The sequence below is a fragment of the Triplophysa rosa genome, linkage group LG3, assembly GCF_024868665.1.
Source record: "Triplophysa rosa linkage group LG3, Trosa_1v2, whole genome shotgun sequence".
Taxonomy (NCBI): Eukaryota; Metazoa; Chordata; class Actinopteri; order Cypriniformes; family Nemacheilidae; genus Triplophysa; species Triplophysa rosa.
The window spans coordinates 4,464,556-4,484,880 of record NC_079892.1 but is presented as its reverse complement, the minus strand read 5'-3'; the positions used below and the strand labels follow the sequence as shown (position 1 = coordinate 4,484,880).

At 40.7% G+C, this 20,325-nt stretch overlaps 1 protein-coding gene across 4 annotated transcripts in view; it reads left to right on the top strand.

Annotated features, from left to right (window-relative positions):
• The window catches only part of lrrc4ca (leucine rich repeat containing 4C, genome duplicate a), a 149,638-nt gene that overhangs the window by 112,279 nt on the left and 17,034 nt on the right, over positions 1-20,325 (top strand). For all 4 annotated transcript variants that reach the window (XM_057329973.1, XM_057329972.1, XM_057329971.1 and 1 more), the window contains one exon: positions 20,225-20,294. The gene's annotated coding sequence lies outside the window, so the exon portion shown is untranslated. The remainder of the gene's footprint in view (positions 1-20,224; positions 20,295-20,325) is intronic.

Sequence of the window (20,325 nt, the reverse complement as noted above, 5' to 3'; positions counted from 1 at the left end):
TAATGAAGCGTTATGTTTTTATTACCTTAAAATGAGCTATTTCTATCTACATATAGTACACCGCGGGTCCCCTTACATGGAATTGGCCATGTTGTTTCTACAGTAGCCCTAAACCGACAAACCGCTCTTCAAAGCGCATTTCGTAAATACGTTATCTCCTTTGGCAAAGAAGCGAAAACGTGACCACATCTTAGTCCTTCGAAAGGGAGGGGTGGAGTGAGCCATTGGTTGCAATTCACAACCTCACCGCTAGATGCCGCTAAAATTTCCTTTAAAGTCGAAATAGTCTGATCAACTTTAAAAATATAAATGTTTTGCATCCAGACAAACTCCACAGTATTATTCCAGCCAGTTAAGAACAACTAATCTATTGTACGGGACCAGCAACCTCATACGATAACGGGACCTGTCTTAAAAATGTCTTCTGCAAAAAGGTCAACGATCCCAGATCTGTTTTTAACTCCCACCTCTCACAAGCCTGCACGCTTCGCCTCTCCCTTCTGTAATCTCACTAAGTTCGCTTCCGTTTCCCCAATTTGGTGACTAACACAAGCTGTGTTATCTTGTAGAGAAGCAATAAAGCATTTGAGCAGGAGAGAGAAGGCGTCTGGGGGCCGTGACTTGGTGAGACTGAATAAAGCGTGATGAAGATTGAAAGCGGGCCGGTTCCCCAGACTTTTCCGTCGGATCGGAGACTTTAGGTAGTGATGAGGAGTTCATTATGCACGGTTAGGAATGGCAGCTATCAATCAGTAAATGAGCCATGTAAGCGAGATAAATTATTCTAATCGTACGAAGCGGCACCTTTAAGTGTCGCCAATGCAAATGGACCGAAATCGATTGCCTGGCGGACAAGTGTTTTCTCCCGAAAGCTGCTCTCAGTGTTTTTTTCTTTCCCTCCCACTGTGCTGATCAAATCTCCAGGGGCCGCTGCTGTCATTTAGTCTGAGACGAAATTTTCCCAGCAGCCCCCACACGGCTGGAGGTGTTGGCTGCGTTTACCAAGGTAAACATGTGCTGCGTAATAAAAGCGATGCGTTTTTTTTCAAAGGCCAATATCCACGTTCAGATCTGATGCACAAAATTCCTTGCGAGATTAGAAAATGAATATCACATGTTTGTATTTGTATTGGCGCCCAGGACATAAAAAGTATATTAATGAATTACTGGTAGCTGCAATGCATGCTGGGAAGGTGAGCAAACCTTTTCGACTCTTAAATCTATATTAAATATTCATTATTCAATTTGTGATGTATATAGTAATCATGCCGACATGGAATATTGATTTGTGGTGGCGCGATAAAAGTGTGCCGTTGCTGCGTCAGCTGTAAAGAGTCGTGTTATTTTCATCTATAAGGTTGAGGTTAAAGTTTAAACCACACTGCCCTTTGCCCTGGTTATGATGCTGAGTCGACAGAACTGTGGTGGGTCTCTCTCTCTCTCTCTCTCTCCCTCCACACTGTGATCTTTGCACTGTACCTCATACACTGAGTCTCATACCACACAGAAATGTTGTCTATCTGATGCTAAACCTCACCGTGCGCGTCCCTAAGGCTCTCCATCACTCTCTTTGAAAAGGCGCATTGAGTTTTACAGGAAACGCTATAACAAACAGCATGTTTAGCTCCTCTCACGCATGCCTATTCGCCTTCAGGGAGTTTTCCGTACACGTTTCTCGTTTTCCGTAGGCCCGAATGCACGGTAGTCCGAGCGGTCTCATTTGTAGTCAATGAACGAGCATAATTGCCGTGTTTCTGTTTGTCCTTTGGGCATCTGTCGGCTTCCGTAGTGCCTTTATCAAAGGCCCTCTTGTACTGAGAGAAATGGCAGGCTGTCTATTCAAAGACCTCCCTGCGGAGGGCCGCCGCGGGTAGCGGAGGGCGAGAGGGGTAACGCTCACCTCGGGGCCTCTGTGAAATTCAAACAAACGCACGCCTCCATGCTGGCTCGCCTCAGACCGGGCCAAAAAATGGAGAAATGTTGTCGTGATCTATCTTGGTTTTGAGACGAAACGCATTTTGCAGGATTTCTGTGACGCAATGATACCCAACAAAAGGAGAACGGATGGCTCTTCATAGAACACAAAATCGTTTTTTTTTAATAGTTATCTGATTCTTAACCCTCAAACCCATTACTCTTTAGTCTTGAGGTGTATTACACTTTACGTAGTAAGAACTGATAAGTCCCCTGACAGGAACCTGTAATCTCAACAAGACCAAATCACATTGACTCCTCAAAGCCGATTCCAGGTAATAGATTCAGCCCGTATATGTGCACCGCTTTTTTTTATTGAAACAACACGGATGTCTTTAAAGCAGAGGCGAACGTATCGCAGCTTTTTATCTCTCTACTTTAAATCGTATTAGACCAGCATCCCCGCAGATAGTATCCAGGTTCCTACTGTTAGACATAATAACATGGAAAAGAAGAAGGATATCGAACGAAGAGAGAGTGGTACGGCTGCAACGGGAACATTTCAGGGTGTGTGTTGTTTTTTTTTGCGAGCGGTGACACGGAATTGGTGTGGAAAATCTATCAAGCACAGATCCGGCAGCCATGACTGATTAGGGCGCATGATTAATTACGAGACAGATTGCTAAACGTTCGCTCGCTCCTCTGTTGCGGAGAGGTAAAGTGTCTCCGTGGACCGAAATGAAGACCCCTCCCTGCCCCCACAATCTCTCTCTCTCTCTGTCTCTCTCTCTCTCTCTCTCTCTCTCTCTCTCTGCATGTACCGCCTTTCTTTGCTGTCTATATAAAGATCTTCTGGGCTAATCAGTCCTCCAGGACTCCAGCCCTACAACGGAGAATCTCTTCGCAGCTGTGCGCTGTCAGGGCACAACGTACCTTTCTAAGCAACCCTTCAGATAAACAGTGATGGAGAACGTAAACTGAACTCTTCAATGTTGTTATGATACATTTTTAGTTGTTGGTATTGTTTTGACGGTGCTGAGTTTGTGTGTTTTTTTCTAATTGTGTGTACAACAAACAGGAAATAAGATGTGTGCTGATCGTCATGACAACAGCAAAGGTTATGGGGGGTCGTACCCTTGAGCATGACGCTGAGATGACGCGACACAAATCATTTTACGCTCCGTAAATACGTTATCTCCCTCGGCAAAGAAGCGAAAACGTGACGACATCTTAGTCCTGTGTCAGCCACCGTAGTGCTTTAGAAGGGAGGGGTGGTGTGAGCTGTTGGTTGCAATTCACAACTTCACCGCTAGATGCCACTAAATACCACACACTGGACCTTGAATTAGGTTTGTTAAAGCTGTAATTCGTAATTTTTTTTTTTAAATAAATAAAAATGAGTCATTGATCTACCGATCAACTACTTAAAAATTGTTCAATCCACGTAAAGCTACTTGGAATTTGGGTTTTATTAGTGATGGCGATAGAGGCAAAAGTTACGGATCACAGCTTTAAGCAAATTGGTATATTTGGATACTTTCACAGAAAAACAAGGGGAAAATGCTATTAAAGCTATGAAAATAAGTCTGGTGCACACCTCTCACACATGACCGAGAGCTTCGCGCACAGTCGTCCTAGATCCTCTCTCCTTCTTCTTTCTCTACAAGATTTCCTTGGCCACTCTGACAATAAGGCAGGCCCATGCTTTACCATTTTCATTAAGATAAGCCCACTCTATCTTTCTCTCCAGCGTCCTCATGCCTCCCGCAGAGCTGCGGGCCGAGCAGGGAGGTGGCGTGTGTACTGTAATTTATATGCATGCATATGGGGAATTGGCCCGGCGTTGATGGATGTCTCATTCTCTGGCCGCGGCTCCTGCGGGCGTCTCTCGCGTTGTGCTCGTCTCAGAGGACCACGGCTTCAACAGATGGAGACACCGACAAACGAACACTTATACGACGATAAAATAAGCGTGAAAGGTGGCGACTTGAGATGCGGAGACGGACGGAGGCTGAGAAGCACGTCTCGGGTGTTATTTGTGAAATGGAGGCGCTGTGCTTTTAGATTTCAAACAGGCTGCCTGATGGAGAGAGATGGCATGGATCGGTGCATCCTCTCAGGCCAGAAGTAGTACACGCTGGAATCACGGCGAACAGTTAGAAGACGGCAATACAGCCTCGGATGTACACACAAATAACTCGCGTTTCCACAAGAGAGAAGAATCGCTGATAAGATCTCTTTAATATCGCAAGCGTTTCTTCTAGACAGCAGCGAGATTAAAAAAACTAAAAATGGAGTCTCGCTTCTTGCTTCTCAGATTTCTTTCTAGACAAAAACACCTTTTATTGTAATAACATGTAGCAACGTGTCTTAGCTGCTAGAGCTTCAGAGGAGATCTCAATATCTCACAATGTGCTCAAATATTTGAGTATGTTGAATTTACCTCCAACGCAAAAACATCAGAGACAAAGTTGCTACTTGAAGCACAGTCGTTGTTTATTCACCCTCATGCCGTTCAAAACGTTCGTCTGTGGAGCACAAAAGAAGATAGTTTGAAAAATGTGTCAGTGGTTTTGTGTCCATACAGTGGCAGTCAATGGGGGTCAGTGTTGTTTGGTTACCAACATTCTTCAAAATATCTTCTTTAGTGTAAATTAATAATGAGAGAAATTTCATTTCCATTTGAATGAAACATATGAGAGAACTCCATTAAGTCCCATTACGAGTTGCTTTAAAAAAAATTCTGTGGATCATTTTGCTGTACGTATCTGCATTTGTATGGTGTTCATGAATTTTGCCAAGCAGGAAATTTTGGAATTTAAGTCTGCATGCTTATGTTGACAAGCATAGAGAATAACAGATTGTAAATGTGTACCATTTATATCTTATATTCTTAGATTTCAGGTAGTTTATTCTTACAACAAGAATGTTTTTCCCTGCATTGCACTGCCTGTATTCGACTGTCTAAAGAAAACACTAAGATTGTCTCATCTGATGCTTAGGATTACTGTACTCCTCAAAAGCAAAAACAAACAAAAAAAAGCACGAGACGCCCATCAGCACCATAAATTCCAACGCAAACCTCCGATAAGAATAACAGATTTAGCCCATGTTATCCTCCGTGTCACTCATCCTCTCTCACTCTTGAATACAGCGATCCGGAGAGACAGCGTGCCTCTCTGACTCATTTTTGTTTTTATCTCCACTTCCCCGATTTCCAAAAATAACTCTCCAAACCTGCTTATTATTGTTTCGATGTCAGACGCCGGAGTGACAGGACGATTGGAGAGGCGAAGCACACGACCCTCTGCTCTATTATTAAAACAGTTATGTAAAACACAGAGAGCTGCCTGAAGTGAGATTTGTTGAAATAATCCTTTGACCTATGTGGATTAGTTTAATGGGATGTCACACAACAGGAAGATTGTTTTTTGGGGGGGGGAAACAACTTTTAGTGATGGGTCAGAGCTAGTGAGGTGGCAGTGATTCAATAGGTCTTGTGGGATCTTTCCATAATTTCTTTTTGTTTGTTTAGTGGAACATATGGTTTATATATGATTGGTGAATGCTTGTTTTATTGGTGTTCTTTTCACATTTTTTAACAACAAAAAATCCCCCAGTGACAACCAAACGTTGACTGTGACAAGAAAAATGATTCAGAACATGTCATTTTATGAAGTTCCTCAAGAATGATGGCATATATTGTGGATGAAGACACACAGAACATCTTAGTCGCTTCTTTAAACATTTAACCACATCATTTTATTGCAGAAATACTTTCACAAAGAGCCATAGGCAGTCTGGTGATGGTGAGACTGGTTCCCAATAGATTTCCAGTGTTCTTGTATTTTGCCTTGCCATTTGTGACTTCAACATGTGGGAAGTTCTTCTGAGAAATACAGATTTACCCACACCAATTAAAATAAAACAGCTTGCCTCCAGTGAGTTATTTTTAATTAGTAATTTCATCCATGCAATTTCGAGATTCATCGTAAAGGCCAGAGCTGTGCGTTCAGACATATGTAGATGGAAGGACAGGAATACAAGAGAATGAAAGTGCTGCAGTGCCGGAAAACGGACACAAAATCTATTAAAATCCAATTCGAGAGGCTCTGCTGAGTTGCTGACCACACGGAAGATACAATAGCCAGAGTCTGTGTGTTTTGAAACAATTTCCTAAAGATGAATTCTCCGTCTTTATATATTCACACATTTATCTCTTTATACAATTGCACATTTCATCTCCTGTAAGCAGCTATGTAGAGAACTTTCTCATTACATTGATTTAGGAAGGACGACTGATAGGACATTTTCTTTACGATTCATTAGTGGAGTCTGCATTTAGGATACAAAATATGTTGCCATGCTTACGCTTGTTAAAGTGGGTCTGTTTTAACCAGATGCGCTTAGCAGTTGTTCCATTTAGGTTATGAAAGCGATTTCTTTTCTATTGACAGCCATTCAAAATTATTCATACAATGTATTTTTGGCATGCAAGATATATAGAAATATCCTAGTATTTCTTTATAGTCCTACTGAATAAAATTCTAATGGGTTCATTTAAAATACCATTATAAACCATTAGTTTTCATCATTAAGACTAGTAGAAATGCACCGATACACATTTTTTTCACCGATACCGGTAGCCTGTTATTCAGAGCGATATCTGCCGATGCCGATTCTGAAGATAAAATTAATATTTCTTAAAGGGGGGATTTAACGCTGTTTCATGCGTTCTGACTTCTTTACACCATTAAACGTGCAGGCTTCTCATGCTTAACATGGTCAACTTGTTAAAAAACGAGTTGGACGTATGACGTAGTGTTTCTGATACACTCCCCCAGCACTCCAACTCGTTTCGGAAAGTTTTTTATAAGTCTGGATCCCTGTTTCATAACAGGGATCCTGTTCCTTTTATTGGGCAACTTTCCCAGAAAAGCTTGGCAAGGCGAAAGACATAGCCTGCCCACGCGCCAACCGACGAGCGAGACTAGATTGTCTGTGCTGATTGGCTGCGCTGTGGTTCTGCACTGCAGCTTGTTACATTTGCGATAAGGAGAGAAGTAATAGGTGTGTTTGTTCGTTTGTTCACGGCATTTCAGTGATGGATGTTATATAAACGGTGGATATAATGCTGGATTTGGAGATCGTTTGAAACGGATAGATGGCGCGGTCCTGTCTGTGTTTTGATGTCTGTGTTTTGTTGGCAATCAGCGTGTGCGTGCATAATGTAAAAAACACGAAGGCATTAATGCGATGATGTGTTGTGTGTAGGGTTGCCAACTTTGTTACTATGAAATACGGGACAAAATTTGATCTGTGCAGCAGTGCTACTTAGCATAGGCAAGATGTCATTGCTTCTTTTTTGCGTTTACTCTCTAAATGGTTACATACAGTACTGTACAGTTTTTAACATTTTAGCACAACTAACTGCACAATAAAGCCGTTTATATATTTCCAGCTCAATATACGGGACGTCCCGGCTAATACGGGATGGTTGGCAACCCTAGTTGTGTGCTCGGGCTGTAGTTCCGTCCCACTGCCTGCCTCCAGCAGCTCGTGTTTTTCCGGAAATAATCGTACAGCTGTATCTATCTATTATAAATGTGATCAAACTAAACACTCTTCGAAGATACGACGTATGCAATACTACTGTATAGGTACTCAAGATTAATGTGAGATTGGCAAGAAACTGCGTGTGATACCTGATCTTTAATGTTATTATTTCATATAATGACTATTAACATTTGAACATCAAGCTGGTGATGTTCAGATTATTGGCCAACATATCGGTGCATCTCTAATTAAAACCATAACGCAATTCCCTTTTGTAGTTTTATTTTGGCCATTATTTCAACCATTAAATCTATTCAATTTTCTGTTGTGTTTTGGGCAGGGATGTTTTTTTCCTGACACTTGAGTCATATAGTTTTGTGGTCTCAGAAGATGAGATAAAAGTCAACGCTTGTCTGGTTTCGTAAACCCTTCTGGTGTAAACCATGGTAATTCACAACCTATAAAGTCACACCTCCCGTTTGCTTGTATCGCACTCTTTTTGTGTTCTCACTTCACGTCGCTCACACCTCAGAAGATTTAACTCGATGCTTTGCTTAATTACTGGAGGCTTGTTTTGCACCTTTGGTAAAGTGTTGTGTGAACCGAGATCCGTTACTGTAACCTTGCAGTGTGTGGATAACGCTTCGTCTGCTGGGGAAAGGCTTTCTAATCCGTGAGTGCTGGTTTGTTTGTTCATTTCTTCGAGGTGGTCTGAGGAGAGACGCCACATTGTGTGAGTAATGGAGGGTGTGTAGCCGAGCAACTTTTAAGATTACAGCGGGATCCCGGCTGGCCCGAAGCGGTGGGTATAGTGACTTGTGTTGAGTGGGGTTTATATTTAGAATTCATCTGTTCTCTTTCGGGCATTCTTTATTCCCCCTCCCTCTTTCTCCCTCTCTCGCTCTCTTCATTTATTATATAACCTAATTTGGCAGTAAGGACCAAAATAAAGTGCACTCTAAGGCCTAATTGCCATGGACTGCTTTTTCAGCAGTTCCCTCTTTCTCCCGTCAGCCGAAACGTGACTTCGAAGGGTGGCGGCAGGTGGGGGATCAGTGGAGAGATTAAGACGAAAGTGAAGCAAAACAAGACAACGTGCGGAAGCTGGAAACACAAAAAAGCAACGAAGGTGGTGTGTAAATTTGATTTCGCCCACTTCCGGCACCGTGCGCCCGCTCGGGCTCTGCAAAAAAAGATTAGCGGCTAGTGGACTTGTTTCTATTTGAGGAAATAATCAAGGCCGCCTGCTCTGTGCTCCTCGCGGTGTAGCAGAACAGGAGAAGGAGCAAAATGAGGCCATGTTACATATCCAACCCCCCCTTCACCGGCGCCTCCGGTGGCTACACGCTAGGAGAGCCGGGTGTCGACGTGCTTTGAGCGACGACAAATAGCAAAAGCATTGTAAACTCCGAGGACCCAACACCATCATCAGGTGAGGGTTTGCAGTAACATGCACCAAAGTAGCACCGGTGTCACCTTAATTATTCTCTCACAGTAAAACGCAGCTTGAAACTTGCTTGATTACTACAGGGAAAGATCCTACATGTTGAATCGGGCAGTGGCATTTATTTTTAGCACATTACTTCCTTCGCCACTCCGCGGAGCATCCCGATGAGAGCCGTTCTGTTGAAGAATTTGACACTTTTGCTCATTAAAAGTGGCGGGGAGTAAAGACGCCAAGCTAGTTAAGCCCACGGGTGTCACTCGCTGGACTTTCACGGGGAAGGCCACTGTCTGTATTTAGTGCACTAATGCGTCTATTTCATATCATTTCCAACAAAATGAGTGCTGGAAAGGCTTGGATAGGAAAACTGTAGAAAACAGCTTGTAGGATTGATGATGGAAAGATTGTGCACTCTGAGACCAGCTGGGATTTTTAATAATACGCAGTGTTTTAAGGGGGTCAAAGTTGGGATGGTAGGCGTGGACCAGTTTTAGCTCCTGCTGGTTGCAGAAAACATCCTTGTTAGCCATTGAAAAAGTTTTTTAACACATTTTTTGGGAAGTACAGCGTTAGAACTGCTCCAAATGCCATTATTAATTTTATATTTGATCTGTTCTATTATTTTTGTGACCGAGGTCGCAATGAGCCAGACAATTAAAATCTAAAAAAATCTTACATAGCTCAAAATGCGTTTCTGGTGGATGATGGACCAGATCATATAAGACAATATATACGTTTTACCAGTGGATGTTATTTTTCTCAAAGTGTAAAAGGTGCTTATGCTGTTGAACGGCTTGTTCTCGACAGTGCTGATGGCATCACATGATTAATGACTAGTCACATAATATTTACGGGTGATTGGCTATGTGTTTGCGCGCGCACAGAATAGATTGCGCATAGAACGAATAGCGAATTAATATTTACTTTTCTGCTCAACAAGCCTAATATGATATTTGTATTTTATTCTCGTTGTTACAAGCAATACACATAGCAATATATTGCACAACCGATGTAGGTCTTCTCATCCTCCAGCTGTCGCAAAAAAATGCAGGCAAAAGCACGCAAATCACGTTGTCAACGTATTCCTAGAAAATAATATACTTCAATATGTGTAATCCAGACACTGTCATTGAAAGTCACTCACTGTAATCTAATCTATTTTTCAGTATTGCAGACTTTTGAAGTGCACTAGTGGGCTCTTTAATGAACCGTCCCGTGGAGAGCGCGTTCCTGAGGCATGATGGGACTGGGGATTGATTATGGAGCACCAGGGTTTTCAATTGGTGCTATAATTGAGTTTGAAATAAGAAGGAAGGACACCTATTGAGGAAGCTTTGGAAACACAGCTATTTAGAATGAGTGACATCGAGAAACAGTTGGCTCCTTCAGATCAAGGCGAAGAGAGCGAGAAAGAGAGGGAGAGAATTATCCCTGGAGACTCCATCACCTTCACAGTCTCCAGTGTAATTCTACTGGGGCCCTCCTCCACGTTTCTTTTCACTTTCCATTTCTAGATGAAAAATAAATAAGCTCTTTAGACGGGATTTCTCTCACGCTGGGAACCATCGCAGGAAGACCTGCTCTCTTGCATTAGACATCAGACCTCCTTCCTCTGTGATCACCAATATCAATCTCCATCCATTTAAAACCTGCTTTGTTTTCACCACACTTTTCTTCTGCAGAAGCTCCGAGGAGCCTCAAGTATTTTGAATCTGTTTTTTCTTGAATTTCTTTTGTAAGCAAATTCGGCTTGTGGATATGAAGGCGAGCAACGTTGTGTTAGATAACTTGATTGGCTGAAATTTTACTTTACGTAACAAAAATTGGTTTGCTTAAAGGGCTAGTTCACCCAAAAATGAAAATGCTGTCATCATTTACTAACCCTCAGGTTGTTTCGAACTTGTTCTGCTAAACACAAAGAAAGGTATTTGTAAGAATGTTAGCAATTTTCAGTTCTGTGACATCATCCACTACCATAGTAGGAAAAAATATTTTATCATTTTTTTGTTCTGTTGAACACAAAGTGAGATATTTTGAAGAATTTAGGAAACAAACAGTTTAGGGCTTTGACTACCATTTAATTTTTCTGTTTGAAACTTAAAATGGCAGGTTACTTTATGTGGCTATTTTAACGTGAGCTAAAGTCAAATGACGAAAACTAAAATGTCCTGCTAAATTGTACCTGACACTACCTGACTCCATTGATAAATCATTATTATAAGCAAATCGGTATGGCAAGGACACATTCTTCATGATTTTTGTATTTTTATAGTTGCTCTACAACTGATTTTTGTTTATTTAAACCAGTTTTAGCTTTAAAGAAAATACACTCAGAAACTATATACAATCAGAAACTATCCACTGCAAAAAAAAGCATTTTTGTCTGGTTTTCTAGTACAAATATCTAAACATTATAAAAGAAAATATAAGAATTATGTTATGAATTATTAGAAGTTTATGCATAAAACAAGAAAAAAATCAATGTCAATGAGGTAAGAAAAATAAGCTTGAATTAGGTATTAAAAGGAACAGTTCACTTAAAACTGAAAATTCTGTCTGCATTGACTACCATAGTAAAATAGTTAAATAGGTCAATTTTGCCTTATACATTTCTTAGTTCTGTTGAACACAAAAGAAGATATTTTGAAGAATGTAGGAAGCAAACAGTTCTGGGGCACTTTTGACTACCATTGTCATTTTTCCTAGTATGGTAGTCAATGGTGGCCAAGAACTGGAGGGTTCTCGGACGTGAGTAAATTATGACAGATTTTTTTCTGTTTTAGGTCCTAAATGCAAGTTTATTTTAATTAGTCCATTGAAGATGTTTTTTTTTTTTTCGCTTGTTTTAAACATTTAAAAAAAAAAATTGCAGTGTAGAATTGAGCACTAAAACTAAATTTTTCAACATTTGTAACAAAAAACATCACATTCAAAATAATGTACAACAGCCACTCTTCTTTCTATCTTTCTTATACACATGCAGCCGCAAGCAAATTTTAATACTGGAAGCTTTAGAGTCTGATTGAATATTTATAAACCGCCTCACGCTTTGGCTTCCCTGCCGTGGCGTGTTCTTCACTTTAGGGGGCCTCGGGTTTGTTAGGGTCGCACCTGCACTGGCTCTCTCTGCAGTCATTCATTACAGGAGGTACAGAGCTAACGCGGGCTGCTTGACTGATCTATGAGCCAAGGGCAAAGGCTCTTACGCAAATAGATTCAGCCTATAGCCATATATCACATTAACTCCTCGGTAAGTGTGGAAGGATCCTATATGTCCTAGCAAATTTAACTGGAATATAATGTCCTCTTTGTTGCAGTTTTCCGTCCGCCAGCGTTCAAAAGTTTAGGGTCATTGACTCTCTTCCACATTCCAAATTTTGCTGCGAATAATAATAAAATCATCAAAATTGTGAAATAACACATATGTGACAATTCTTTTTATTGATATATTGGCATGTACCATTCACATTTGATCAACCGACTTCTTGAGATTTCACCCTGAGATGCTGAATGAGCAGGTCACCAAGTCATACACTTTAAAACATTTTTTCATCAACATTTCTTTTCAATGAGAGAAATTAACATATTGTCACAATTATATTTATCTCTATGTAACTCATTTTAAATATTCAGACATGCCTTTAGATCAAAAGGTTTTTAGAAACAACATTTCTGTCAGATGATCCTAAACTTTTGAATGGCATTGAATGTTCTCATCGCAGCATCATGGTGTATCTGCTCTTTTATTGTCCAAACTGCAGCCTGATGCGTGTTTGTGAACTCATCCGTGTTTAAGAGACGCCCGATGCTCGCATTGGACTGTGTTTACAGGCAGGAGATGGTGTCTGCGTTGTCATGGTGTCAATGTTCCCATGAAGCGTTCTTGCTTCGATGGCTTTGTGATTGGACAAAGTGGATGAGGCCAATGTGAGCGAGTGCTAAAAGCCCAGTAAGGAATGCGCTCAGATTTCTACAAGAAGGTGGCCATAACTGCTCAGGCGTAACAGATTCACCACACTTCCATTTTCATAAAATTGTCGGTTTGTTTAATTCATAGTTGTCATGAAACAATAACAGGGTAATATAGTATGTTATGTCTTCATTTTTATGCAATTCACATTTAAAGATATTTAAAGATTGATGGAGACAAGGTTTGAGGATAGTTTTACAGCGCACTTAAAGTTAGATGAGGGTTCGCTGGTCCTGAATCACAAGAGAAAAGGGACGTTTTATTTTGCGAATTAAAAGACTGACAGACTGCTTTCCTTCCCTGGGCGCACAGTCACGGCCAGCGAAGCGTGATGTGTTCACCCGCTCATCGCCTGGCTGTTTTTACTTCCTTCCTACCAGACAAGCACAGAATAAAGCAGGATGGAAGTGATTTATAGATTACACTACTGTGTCGTCAGATTTATTAAAGTGTTTTTACTAGGATGCCGGATGGCAATACTATGATTCCCCCATCATAATTATTGTCATCTTCATCAGCATTACCACAAGTGATCATCTGTGTTACAAATAAAGTGGATGCTGAGAGTTACTGGTCTCAATCATGCTTTAGGAGGACTGACATGTTGTGATAAGTGATGCTGATGCTAAACGCGACATGCAAGCGGTTCATTGGTTGCTCACTTAGATGTATGTTACGGTCCCTCACTGGAACTTAAACTAGCCACCAAGCAATCTCTGATTTGTCATTAAATGGTAGATTTCAATATTTGAAGCTTTTAAATTGGTTTTAGATCAGAATATGAAATTGACATCCTCAACAAAACTGCTGGCAGTCATCTAAAGTAGTGTTTGCCCCAAATGTATCTAGGTTAGAAGTATTTTGACTCTTTATGTGATATTTAAATAGTCTACAAGCTCAGCAGGTATGATCTTACCATCACACTAGCATTGCACGAGATTTAAGAAGTCAACAGTTACTGTCTTTGACACTTTAAATGAAGCTAAACTGTCTTACCGAATGTAACATCGTAGCAGCGCCTGGACAACGTCAGCATGCCTCGACTTAACTCTGCCATCAACACTACACAAACCTGTAATGAGCTCTCTGCTGTTAGCTGATACCCCAAATCCTCTTAAGAAAAACAAATAACAGCTCCAGTTTTGCACATACTGGGAAGGCTGTCTCCGGAGGTGCCAACTTCCTGATTTCGTGCAACACCGTGATTGAGCATTTGGAGCGGGGAGGATCACTCTGGTTTTTGCTCCTAGGTGTCAATCGTGTGGTGACAGAAGCTTATGTGCTAGGAACTGTTAATCTCTCGGACTGTGACACTGATCAGCTCCCGCCACAGTAGGAAATCTGGATCCGGTGAGATTTTGCAAGTACTGTAGATCAGGGACAGGTTTTTAACACAGTGATGTTAGGTTAATTCATTTTTGGGGGTGGAGCACAGTACCCTGCTTTAAAGATCAGCTGGTCCATGCTGGTTAGTGCTTGTTTAGTGATGGTTTGGGTGGTTAGCCTGCATAGCCGTGCAAACCTAAGCTGGTAAAGAAGGTAGTTTAAGAATGTAAAAGTTGGTAACAGCAGAGTGCAAGCATCCTATTCTAGGAACCAGCATCTTAATCCCAGCATATGAAAATGACCAACAGTTTTGGCATGCATTTAATGCACTGCATGCGCGATTCATGTACTGCACTGTACTGTACGGTGTGTGTGTGATGTATGTAATGCGCTGCATTGGTGATGCATGTAATGCGCTGCATGCATAATGTATGCATTGCGCTGTGCTGTATGTGTGGTGCATGCTATGCATTTCGCGCCAGATGCTCGTTATGAGCTGCATGTGCGATGCATGCTATGTGCTGTGCATATCCTGTGCTGTGTGCATGATGCATGCTATGTGTTGCATGCACGATGCTTGTAATGCATGATGTGCTGCATGTGAGATGCTTGTAATTCGTTGCATGCGTCATGAATGTAATGTGTTGTACAATGCACGTGGTGCAATGCATAATGCGCTGCATGTGTGATGCTTGTAATGGGTTGCATGCATCATGAATGTAATCCACCGTACAATGCATGTGGTGCATTGCATGTCCATGCAGGTGATTCTCACTATAGCGCTAGGATAATCGAGCCTAGTTGTAGTTCATTAAATATGGCCCTATAAGCCCTGACTTATGCTGGGGAAGGATTCAGGCCAACTATAGAAGTGAGCTAATAACAGGATGAGCAGCTCTGTGGAGTGTAGCTCCCCGATATATCCTCTCTATAAACTTAGCTGGATAATTAGCATGGCTAATTAATCATGCACCTTGGCTAAGTGCAGCAGTCTGCAAAGAAAAGACTGTGTTAAAGTGTCAGGACAAATAAAAGATCTGTATTTAGCGCTAGTTGTTCTTTGCAGCAGGTAACTTGATATAAAGCATACTACAGCTAAAGCTGTTATGACTTAAATCCTTTTATATTGTTATTCCAATTAATCATTAAAATTACAATTTTTGTTTTGTATAGGGCAACTGCATGACATATTCTTTATGTAGGTTACAAGGAAGACGTGTTCAGATGCTCTACGATGCATTCGTTCATAAAATGGGCATGTCTGTGATTGGTCACAATATTGTAATTTTTATGTGGTTGATGCAACTGATGTAAATCTGAATTGAATTCCAAAAGAAACGCTTTTAACTGTTTATAAATTGCAGCGGCCTTAATTGTAATCACGATTATTTTTCCGATTAATCGCGCTGCACCACCTGCGATTGCATTACAAATCTTGCACTGCTGAATCCCAGCAATGATAAACACGGGTTGCGGCGGTGAGTTAATTTGTTAGTGGAAGTGCATGTGCAGCAGTTAGCCTGTTGCTCGTATGCAGCGTGCATCTTCACACTCTGGTCTACTGCGCTGATCAATAGCCTCATTTTCTCGGGGTCCTGCTTTGTACTAGCGCAGGTTAAGAGGTCTGGAATAGTATTGATCGCGGTATTCACGCGCCATCTGTCAGGGCCATTAACATGATGATGCGTCATTGAAAAAAAACGCCATTTCGTTCGGATTCGAAAACAGCTCTGCGATTTCGTACATTAAGGTGCTAAGGTTGTTGTGCTGATGGATTTCAAGTCGGTGTAGAATTCTACATTTACCAATGTTGTTAACTTATAGTTGGTATCTAGCAGTGGTAGCATCATATGTGATGATGCTTTGAGATGGTAATTTATGCACACACTAATGAATGCACATGCTTCTGACAGATATTAAAACACAAGGACATGCATGCACATTTAATGGCCTATGTAATTGGTGAGGTACTATACCATATCTGATGCTGTATATATTTATTAATATTATTTATTAAAATATTATGTATTACGACAATTCTTTACATGATGTGTAACATGTCAAGACTGTGGTATGTTGAGGCACACATGTACATATGCATTTTTCAGAATGTAAATGTATGGTAATGTATTATTTACAATTATTGGGTTTACTGTGACTGGGTTTATTTCCATCCTAATAATCTTTAACTATCAGTATAACTGCATTAACAGCAGAGTATGCAACTACATTTCACTTTAGCTCAGGAACACAGAATTTGTTTATTTCTGTTTTGTTTTCGACATGTTTATGAGCTAAAATACTTATCTCAAGTCTTCAGTAGAGAATATTAAGTGCTCATTCAGATAAATACAGTAAGCATGTGTGGTTTGTGAGGATGACAGCTTAAGGCGCATCACAAAAGCTTTTAAATCACAGAATCAAAATGGAATCTATTTATTTTTCAAAATCTTAGCCTTATTGCGTGTGTAGGTATAACAAAGCAAAAAAGTTGACATAATCTTAAACAACATGTAACAATTTCCATTGAAGTAACTTGAAAATATTTTAATTGGTATAATTGTCTTGTTTTTCACGTAAAACATTCTTCAAACAAGAAGTGTTTACTGAAATAAGACAATTACTAAAAGGGAAATTGTACAAGACAATAAGACTTTTCAGACTATTTATTGAGACTATTCTTTTGTGTTAGCCCTTTAGCTTTTTAAGCATAAATCTCTTTTGTTTTATGTTTATACATCTTGTTTCACTTTGAAATACATGAAAGTGGGTTGCGGACGACATTTCATGTGAACTTTAAGATCTGCACAACTAGACCATCTATAGAAGTCATCTTACACTACATGCAGTTGTGTGCTAAAATGTGATTTATGATTTGAGTTCATCTCTCTCACTATCCCGCTCTCTCGTCTCTACCTTTATGATGTCTCATGATGTCGCCCGTAGGGTCATCGTTATTTTCCTGCATCCAGACACTGATAGATCGACCATTTAAAAAAGATGAATTGATCAGACAACCCGCTGGTTACGGCTCTCCTGTTTTAGGCGGAGAGGCTATTTGAGACCCCTTTCCTCTCTACATTGTGTCTGTCGGCAATTCATTTAAAGGCCATCTGCATTTATAGGTTTTTCGGAGGAAGTGCTTCGCCCTGACCCTACGGGTCGAAATGAAAGGAGAGTTACATCCCAAAGACCGGTGAAGGGATTTAGGTACAACAAACAACAAGAGAGAGAGAAACGGAGGGATTCCAAGACAACGGAGTTGTTGATCAAACAAGTTGACCGTAGTGCTATGCTGACAGCAACGGAAACGCGCTACATTGTTTGCACTCTCGGTGTTTTGATCTAAACAGAGCAGCGGTTTACAGGTAAAAGAGCTCCAACGTGAAGTGCATCAAAATCAGCCGCAGGTGCATGATGGGAAACATATTTATAGATTGTTGGGTCAGGTTTGATGGTGCCGGTAACAGGCAGAGGATGCGAGAGTGTGTGGGCAGGAAAGGTGGAAACCTGAAACACTGAACTTCATATGAAGATGTGAACTGGTTTGTCAGACATGCATCTTGCATTTAAAGTTCATTTTAAATCTATTAAAACAAACGAAAAAATGAAATGAAGTCACGTAGGATGTAGGTCAAGCCCGTCTGTCGATCCTTGCTCTTTTTCCGGCTGTGTGTAGCACTTTGTGTATCTGTCCAGATGATTCCAACATTAGCGACGAATGGGTGAAGTTTATTTTCAACGTTATTTATTTTTAGTGCATTCCACGTTCTCTGTTGTTATCGAGTGTAACTGAGCATCCAAAGTGCCTTACTATTTTTTTGCTTTCTTTGTAAAACATTCGGACAGCGCTGCAGCCCCTTTAATTCTGAGAGTCAGAGTGAGGCTGGATGATGCTCATATAAAACTACATGAGTTGGATAGTCGTATTAATAAATAAAGTAGCGTATGACTACTTCAGCGGCTTTTTATGTTTTAGATGAACTAAAGCATTTCCATGAAGGGGTAATAAAAGTCTCCCTCTGCTGCATTTAATGTATGCATGTTTGAATATGTATGCCACATATTACTAATTATAGCTAGCATCTATTTTCTCCTGGCCTGGAAGACATGCGACTTTCTCACGCGAGGTGGAAAAAATAAATGATGTTGAGGATTATGGGGAGAGAGAGATGGAGACTGTGATTGGACGATGGTGCTGATAATGCCGTAAGCCGTGATGACTGTAAGCGTTAGTTGGAGCTTAAAAACGAAGTTGTTTTTTTAGCCACCAAATGCATGGTTGTTGGCAAGAGTGCATGAAGTCTAGAGTCTAAACAACAAGGAGTAAGAAAGCAATGCACACAAGAGACACTCGCACACAATTTACACATTCACAATCAAACTCTGATTTGTGTATGTATGGTATCACATGCCTGTGGGCGTCAAGACTAGAAAACGGGACAGCTGTACATTCAAGAAATATAAAGACAACCAATCAGATTAGAGCTTGACTGTTAAATATGCATTAGACAGTGTGGGCGGTTAGTGGGCGTGCCATCTGAGGGTGAGACTGCGTGCGGGTCTACACTGGTCTTAAGTCTAATATTCACACCCACTAAGCATTAATGATTGTCCTCTCGATGTCATTAATATGAAGAAACATTGGATCTATGTCATATTTCTTCCTCTTTATACTGCTTCACTGTCAGTCTCTCTCTCCCTCTCTTTCTCTATTATATAAGATTCTTACAAAGCATCATGTCTACGACACACCCCCTCATTTTCTGGGACAAGAGAAAAATATCAGTGCTGATGGTACATATTGCACTCGAGTCAGACAAAAACCCACATATTATCAAGACAGCATGCAAAGGGCGCTTGTTTTCTTTTCCTTAATGCTTGTAATTGTTTTTCCTTGATGCTGGTGTGTGTGTCCTTGTAAACCTTACAGCATGGGGACCCTACAAAGATAGTAGTACTAGTAATTTTTGATCTTGTGGGTATGCTTTTTTGGTCCTCATGAGGAGAACTGCTAAATGATCATGCTAAGTGCTAATGCTAAGCTAAATGCTGAGTTTAGTCAATGAAAGTTAAGCATATTCTCGGCACCACTTTTACAAAAATAACCGTGGAGACAAACATTCAAGAAATCGTTCAAAAATCTTGCTTGTTGAGTTATTGCCCGTGTTTAGGAAACTGCGTAAATCTATTTTCTTCTGGGAATGTTCATTTTTATATTAAACACATCTATTATTCTGAAACGTGTTGAGGCTGCATTGAAGTTAATCAGCAAAACACAGTATTTCTCTCCAGTTTGGCATTCAACGCTTTCATCTATTTTTAACAAAGGCTTGCTCTATTCGGGCGGTAATTGTTTCTCATAGGGAGGTAAGATATTTTCACCATTTACGGGGGGTAAATGGTGATTTTATTGCCGTCCGAATCCAAAATGTCTGTGTTTTTCTCCCACCTCCCTTGGAAAATCCCCGGCCGAATTACCAACTGCTTTTTGACCAACGGTCGTGCGGGGTGTTACATCCAAAATACGTTTTGAAAGTCCGTTCTGAGTATTGTTCACATAAGGACTTTCGGTCATCACTTGACCAATAGATCAGGGAGATATGGTAAGAACAGAAAGAAAACAAGAAAAAACATGAAAACATTCAATATCGCATTTTAAAATATAGATTTTATTGCATTAAAATTAATTATTAAATACGTGCAAATTGTCATGTGACTGAGCACATGAGAAGTGCATTTTCTGGGTTTGCACGATTACAAACTCACACCTTATGTACACCATGAATTTATGTTTGTCCGAATGCATGAGTTTTATCACCGAGGAGCCACGCAGATTTATTTTCACAGATGTCCTTATGAGAAACAATTACCATCCGAATAGGGCTTACTCTCGGCAAGGCTGTTTGAGTCGACGTTCCTGGAACGTTTGGAGCCGAGAAAACCGGCAGCATCCAAGATGTTTGTAATTGTAACGCGCTTCTCATTCTTCTTTCTTGTCTTTGTGTGCGCAGGGCGAAGGTAGCCAGCGAAACCAAGCGTGAAGATGTCCAGAAACTGTTGGTACTGTGGAAGACTTGGCAGGTGAGTGTACAGGAACAGGTTGTGAAGAACG